Below are 7,888 nucleotides of genomic sequence, written 5' to 3'. Positions count from 1 at the left end.
TTTTTGAGACAGTCTTGCTCTGTCACTCAGGCTGCAGTGCAGTGGCACGACCTTGGCTCACTGCAACCTCCACCTCCTGGGTTCAAGTGACTCTCCTCCCTCTGTCTACAGAGTAGCTGGGATTACAGGTACCCACCACCACGCCCAGCTAATTTTTGTAAGTAGAGACCGGGTTTCACCATGTTGGCCAGGCTGGTCTACAACTTCTGACTTCCAGTGATCCACCCACCTCGGCCTCCCAAAGTGCTGAGATCACAGGCATTAACCACCATGCCTGGCCTATTTTATCATTTCTTATTTTCATTTATTTGGTTCTTTTATCTGGCAGTGTTGTAGGAGTTACTAAGAATTATTGGCTGGGCGCAGTGGCTCACAGCCTGTAATCCCTGCTCTTTGGGAGGCCAGGGTGGGTGGATCACCGGACATCAGGAGTTCCAGACCAGCCTGACCAACAAGGTGAAACTCCGTCTCTACTGAAAAATACAAAATTAGCCGGGCTTGGTGGCAGAGGCGCCTTTAGTCCCAGCTACTCTGGAGGCTGAGACAGGAGAATTGTTTGAACCCAGGAGGTGGGGGTTGCAGTGAGCTGAGATCATGCCACTGCACTCCAGCCTTGGAGGGATGGAGCTAGACTCTATCTCAAAAAAAAGAAAAAAAAAAAAGAAAAGAAAGAAAGAAATTATTTTAGGCAGATAGAGACAAAAAGGGGTCCTTTGGAAGTTTCATTTTTTAAAGCATCTCTGGAAAAGTTTCTTGTAAAGCCCCAGCCAGCTCTTAGAGCCAGGCTGGCAACCTTTGATATGCAAATCATGGCCATTAGAAACTGGGTCCACCCAAACATGGCCATTCCTGCAGCCTTCTTGCCCTTGTCCTACATGTTCCTGGCAACATGGCTGCCCCACATATCCCCACATGTGTAGAACATCATGGCACCCTGTATTTGCATATTAAAAGACTAGGGTGGGAGAGCCAGCTTTTTCAGGGGCTAACTGAATGACATGCCTGGCCAAACCAATCCCCTGAGCCCTGTGCAAATCAGACTCCGCCTCCTCCAGCCTCTGTATAAATACCTGGCTGATATCCGTGGCAGGTGGGGTTTCCTCTTTTGGCTTTGGAGCCCCCACTCCCTCTGTCTCTGTATGGGCCAGCGTCTTCCTTCTGTCTTCTCCCTTCCTTCTTGCCTACTAAACTCTCTGCTCATTAAAACTACTCCACGTCTGTCCCTGCCATTTTCTCTAATTTGACTTGAGATGAAGAACCTGGTATTCCTTTACTCATCATTAAATCTCAGAGCTAAAAATGTTGCCTTAAAATTTTTTTTGAAGAACAGGTTTATAGAAATTAGTGGTCTCAAAACTGGAATAGGGACTTAATTTTTGTCAAGTTAGGGCTGTAGCAGAAACCAGGAAAAGCATTATCGTTCTCTCAACAGCTGAGACAGAGATTTAGGGGGGTATGTTGAGGCACACCACTTCCCTAAATTTAGCAACTTGCTAGAGAGCTCCCAGACTCAATAGGAAGTTATACTCATGGCTCAGATTTATTACGGCCAATGATACAGAATAAAAGCAAGCAGGAAATAGACGTGCAATGGAGGAGTCCAGAGAGGTATCACATAGGCTTCAGATGTCGTTCCTTGTCCGAGACCACAGGAGTACTCTCTTTTCGTGGCAGCAAACTACAGGAATGTGTGTGGAATGTCTCTGTCCAGGGAAACCTACCAGAGTATCAAGGTTTATGGGGAGAGGATGGTCACATATGCATATTCTCTTAGCAACCAGCCATGACAACCAAAATTGAGAACCCAATACAGAATCCAGATGCTCATCCTCAATCTTGTTTTTTTTTTTCTTTTCTTTTTTTTCTTTGAGAGTCTTACTCCATCACCCAGGCTAAAGTGCAGTGGCGTGATCTCAGCTCACTGCAAAGTCTGCCTCCCGGGTTCAAGTGATTCTCCTGCCTCAACCTCCCAAGTAGCTGGGATTATAGGCACATGTCACCACACCTGACTAATTTTTGTATTTTTCTTAGTAGAGACGGGGATTCACCATGTTGTCCAGGCTGGTCTCTATCCCTGACCTCAAGTGATCCTCCAGCCTCAGCCTCAGCCTCCCAAAGTGCTGGGATTATAGGTGTGAATCACCGTGCCCGGCCACTCAACTCTGATGTTTGTGTGAAGAAATCTGACCAGTTGATCTGGCACAGTCCATTGCTCCTGGTGTGTATGAGAAAATCACCAATCACTAACGATCACAAAGAACATTCCAGGGGCCACATTCCCAGAGGTTGGCCAATGGTCAATCATGGTACCCTGACACATGCAAGGAGTAGGCGACCAGATCTGCTTGTTAACTCTTTCCTCCCAGGAGGGCACTAGTAACTCCCAACTGGTGGCACCAGGAAGTCAGGAGCTGAAAATGTACAACTATGACCCAGGTTGGTCAGTTAGGTTCTCCTATAAAATTGACTGTTCATCAACTATCAACATAAATACCAGTTCATCACTAATTTAAATTCATTAACTGATATGACATTCCAAACAAAATTAAAAGAAGGAAATATATTTACGCACAAGTCAAGTATCGTCCTCATCCTAGAGGAAATATAAATAAAAGGCATTTGAAAATGATAAGCATTAGGTAAGCGTGACCCCTGTTAATGCCCTGCAGGACAGGCAATCAGGCTCAGGCCTTCCCTACAAAGAACCCAACCTGCTTAATGGATGATCTCAGAGGCAGATAAGTGCATTTCACGGGTCAGAAGCTTTGGACCCTGGTCCCCTCTTCTCTGTTCCCTAAGCCTGAGCAAGACAGCTGTGGAGTTTTTCTCTTGATTACTTTTTTTTCTTTTTCTTTTTCTTGAAGTGGAGTCTGTGAGATCTTGGCTCCCTGCAGCCTCCACCTCCGAAGTTCAAGCGATTCTTATGCCTCAGCCTCCTGAGTAGCTGAGACTACAGGCACCCGCCACCATGCCCAGCTGATTTTTTGTATTTTTAGTGAAAATGGGGTTTCATGTTGGCCAGGCTGGTCTCAAATTCCTGATCTCAAGTGATCCGTCTGCTTTAGCCTCCTAAAGTGCTGGGACTACAGGCGTGAGCCACCACGCCTGGCTTCTTGATAACTCTCTTTAGCTGAAAGTCACTCATTCCTTGACCCATTCACATTTCCAGTGGATGCTCAAACTAGGTGCCTTTTCTCAAAGAGAACTGCATTTACTTTTCCAAAGAGATTTTTTTTTTTTTTTTGGGAAAATTTCCCCTCTAAATTCATTCTTACTGTAGACTTCTTTGTCCAAATCAGAAACAGAAATGGCATTACCCTCTGCCACCCAATACTATGTTTAGCCACTTTTGTTTAGATATTCGAGATGATCTAATCCAGTTTTCTCATTTCCAGGTACAAATTTTTATTTTTATTTTAGACCTCGGGTCTTAGTCTGTCGCCAGGTTGGAGTGCAGATGTGCAATTCTAGCTCACTGCAGCCTCAAGCTCCTGGGCTCAGGTGATCCTCCCCGCTCAGCCTCCTGTAGCTAGGACTACAGGAGTGCACCACCATCCCAGCTATTTTTAAAAAATTTTTTGTTTTTCTTTTTTTATAGTCTCTAATTGACGTTATTTATTTAGTTTTTGACAGCTCTGTCACCCAGGCTGGAGTGCAGTGGTGCGATCTTGGCTCACTGCAACCTTTGACTCCTGGATTCAAGCAATTCTCCTGCCATAGCCTCCCAAGTAGCTGGAATTACAAGCACACACCACCACATCCAGCTAATTTTTGTATTTTTAGTAGAGGCAGGGTTTCTCCATGTTGGCCATGATGATCTCAAACTCCTGACCTCAGGTGATCCCCCCGCCTTGGCCTCCCAAAGTGTTGGGATTACAGGCATGAGCCACTGCACCTGCCTTCAGATACAGATTGAAACCCGAGGCCACCTCACCTATCCAAGGTCCCACAACTTACGGGTGACATCTGCCTCTTGTCCTGCAACCTCATGCACTACCTCCCACCACACACAGCACAGGGCCCACAGCATGCTGGGCCCTATCATGGAACAGCTGACCTAGGCCCACCAACCTGGTGTCATAACAGGGTTCTACAATGTCTTCATTATTTACTGATGGATTTGAAATGCTTAGGGAGGATATTGTAATGGACTCGGCAAATGGTAGCTTGGGAGCCAAGATCATAAATTCACTTGACTAAAATTTTGGAGCATAATTTTTTTTTTCTTTAAGGAAAAGGGGCCAGGTTTGGTGGCTCACTCCTATAATCCCAGCACTTTGGGAGGCCGAGGTAGGCAGATCACTTGAGGTCAGGAGTTCAAGACCACCCGGGCTAACATGGTGAAACCCCATCTCTACTAAAAATACATAAATCAGCCAGGCGTTGTGGTGGGCGCCTGTAATCCCAGCTACTTGGGAGGCTGATGCAGGAGAATCTCTAGAACCCAGGAGGCAGAGATTGCAGTGAGCCGAGCTGAGATTGTGCCATTGCACTCCAGCCTGGGTGACAGAGAGACTCCCATCTTTAAAAAAATAAAAATAAAAATAAAAATAGGGCTGGGCGCTATTTTTTTATTAGCGGTGGCTGGCTATTATTTTATTAATTAGCCAGCCAATAAATAATAATTATTTGTTATTTTATTAGCAGTGGTGGCTATTATTCTATTAGTGGTGGCTAGGTGCGGTGGCTCACACCTCTAATCCCAGCACTTCGGGAGGCCGAGGCAGGCGGATCACAAGGTCAAGAAATCAAGACCATCCTGGCCAACATAGTGAAACCCCATCTCTACTAAAAATACAAAAATTAGCCGGGCTCAGTGGCACATGCCTGTAGTCCCACCTACTTGGGAGGCTGAGGCAGGAGAATCGCTTGAACCTGGGAGGTAGAGGTTGCAGTGAGCCGAGATCGTGCCACTGCATTCCAACCTGGGCTACAGAGCAAGACTTCGTCTCAATAAATAAATAAATAGTATTTGAGAAGGCCAAATGAAGGAGAGAAGATGGCAGAAAAACCCAGGAATTAAAGTCAATTAATTTAACATTGGTAACTGAAAAAAATAATGAGATACTCATCCTATAATCACCTTCATGGAGCATCAGGAAATGAACAAGGCAGCATGTTCCTTCTTAGATAATAAATCATGTTAAATTTACCAGAGTTGTTCTGACAAGATTGTAAATTTACTGTGTGGAATAATGTGCTGGACATTATATTTCTGTACATGGTGAGTCTAATGGGAAACAAATGCAGTTCTCATATTCTTCTTTTTTTTTTTTTTTTTTTTGAGTTGGAGTCTCGCTCTATTGCCAGGCTGGAGCGCAGTGGTGCCATCTCAGCTCACTGCAACCTCCACCCCTCGGGTTCAAGTGATTCTCCTGCCTCAGCCTCCCAAGTAGCTGGGATTACAGGCGTTGCCACCAAGCCCAGCTAAATTTTTTTTGTATTTTTAGTAGAGACAGGGTTTCACCATGTTGTCCAGTATGGTCTCGATCTCTTGACCTCGTGATCAGCCTGCCTTAGATTCCCAAAGTGCTGGGATTACAGGCATAAGCCACTGCGCCTGGCCTCTTCTTTTTTTTGAGATATGGTCTCACTCTGTCACCCAGGAAGGAGGGCAGTGGTACCATCATGGCTTACTGCAGCCTCGACCTCCCAGACTCAAGCGATGCTCTCTCCTCACCCACCTGAGAAGCTGGGACTACAGGCACGTGCCACCACACCTGGCTAGTTTTTTGGTAGAGTTAGGGTCTCATTATGTTACCCAGGCTGCTCTTGAATTCCCGGGTTCAAGTGATCTTCTCACTTCGACACCTCACAGTGTTGGGATTACAGGCATGAGCCACTAGGCCCGGCCCAATTCTTTCCTTATCTGGATTTCAGCCAGGTACTTCCACCCAATCCTACACAAAGATTGTATTCAGAATCCCAACAGAACCAGATGGCCATTCAGCCCAGTATTGCATTAGTAAGTGGCAAGGATGAGGACAGCTCAGTTCTGAGCTGGGTCCCATAAACACGCTGTCCACAGCCTCAGAGGTGTGGTGGGAAAAGCAATTTCTTTTGTGTCTCGTCCCCAGTCCTGTGGGGCTGTTGGGCAGTTGCTGTGTCTGCGGAGATGAAGTTTCCTGTGGGCATCTCCCCACTCACGCAGAGCAGCAGCTGGGGTCCTCCTCTTGCAGAAGCCCAACAGGCTGCCGCGAGTCACCCCACACTCTGATGGTCTCACTCATGATCAGAGGGGAGCGCCGCTTCAACACTGAGAGAGAGCCACATAATGCTGAACTTAACATGCTGTTTAGAACTAGGCCATTACATTTGTTCTGTTTTCCAAGTCTCATGGATAAACAGAAAACAATCAACAAATACATTTTAGGTTTCTTTTTTCCAGAAATTATATAATCGTGGATCCTTTTTCCAGGGTTTTCCTCTTGTCATTTCAAAATAAAAAGTCTCCCCTTGGTTGGGCATGGTAACTCACGCCTGTAATCCCAGCACTTTGGGAGGTCAAGGTGAGTGGATCACTTGAGGTCAGGAGTTAGAGACCAGCCTGGTCAACTTGGTGAAACCCTGTCTCTACTAGAAATACAAAAATTAGCTGGGTGTGGCAGTGCACACCTCTAATCCCAGCTACTCGGAAGGCTGAGGCAGGAGAATAGCTTGAACCCAGGAGGTGGAGGCTGCAGTGAGCAGGGATAGGGCCACTGCACTCCAGCCTGGGCAACAGTGAGACTCCATCTCAAGAAAATAAAAACAAAAAAAAAGTCTCCCCTCAATTCCCCATTTTTTTTTTTCCAAACCATGTGACTTCAATGGAGCGAGAAATAAAATCTGACTGTGTTTAATAACCTGCCTGTTTTCCCGTTCCTCTGCCCTCTCCTCACACCCTGTAACCAAATCCAAACCTAGACTCTACTGCACGACAGCCAGTAAATCAGGAGACAAGGTGTTGGGGCAAGGGAGGCGACTTTATTTAGAGAGCCGCAAATCGAGAAGATGGCGGACTGCTGTCCTAACACTGTAACTCATCATGAGTTAATACAAACTTCAGGCCCCTGTTATGTTGAGGAAAGGGGAAGAGGGAGGGGGATGAGACCAAGAGGTGACTGATGACCACAGATATCTGGACACTAGCAAGGACCCAAAGAGGTTGGGAACCTTCTCTGTCTTGGTCATGAGACAATGTTCCTATAAATCTTTTTTTTTTTTTCCTTTTGAGATGGAGTCTCACTCTGTCACCCAGGCTAGGGTGCAGTGGCACAATCACTGCAACTTCCACCTCCCGGGTTCAAGTGATTCTCCTGCCTCAGCCTCCCAAGTAGCTGGGATTACAGGTGTGCACCACCAGGCCCGGCTAATTTTAGAATTTTTAGTAAAGACAGGATTTGGCCATGTTGGCCAGGCTGATCTTGAACTCCTGACCTCAGGTGATCCGCCTGCCTCAGCCTCACAAAGTGCTGGGATTACAGGTGTGAGCCACCATGCCCAGCCTATAAATCTTTAACATAACATTGTGATTTGTGTGTACTCCCTTATTATTTTCTTGGGAATTAGTTTTGGGAAGGGACTGTTATCATCCTCATTTTAAAGTTAAATTAGGCCAGACGCAGTGGCTCACACCTATAATCCCAGCACCTTGAGAGGTCAAGGTGGGTGGATCACTCGAGGTCAGGAGTTCAAGACCAGCCTGGGCAACATGGCGAAACTCTGTCTCGGCTAATAATACAAAAATTAGCTGGGCATGGTAGCACACACCTGTAGTCCCAGCTACTCTGCAGGCTGAAGCAGTTGGCTCGCTTGAGCCTGGGAGGAAGAAACTGTCTCTACATATCAACCCAGCAAGTTTCCATGACACCAGATCTGGGCCAAGCCGGTGTGCTCCCTCCTCCCC

Source organism: Colobus angolensis, unplaced genomic scaffold (genome assembly GCF_000951035.1).
Source record: "Colobus angolensis palliatus isolate OR3802 unplaced genomic scaffold, Cang.pa_1.0 Scaffold352, whole genome shotgun sequence".
NCBI lineage: Eukaryota > Metazoa > Chordata > Mammalia > Primates > Cercopithecidae > Colobus > Colobus angolensis.
The sequence above is the reverse complement of the archived record's forward strand: the minus strand, read 5'-3'. Positions refer to the sequence as shown.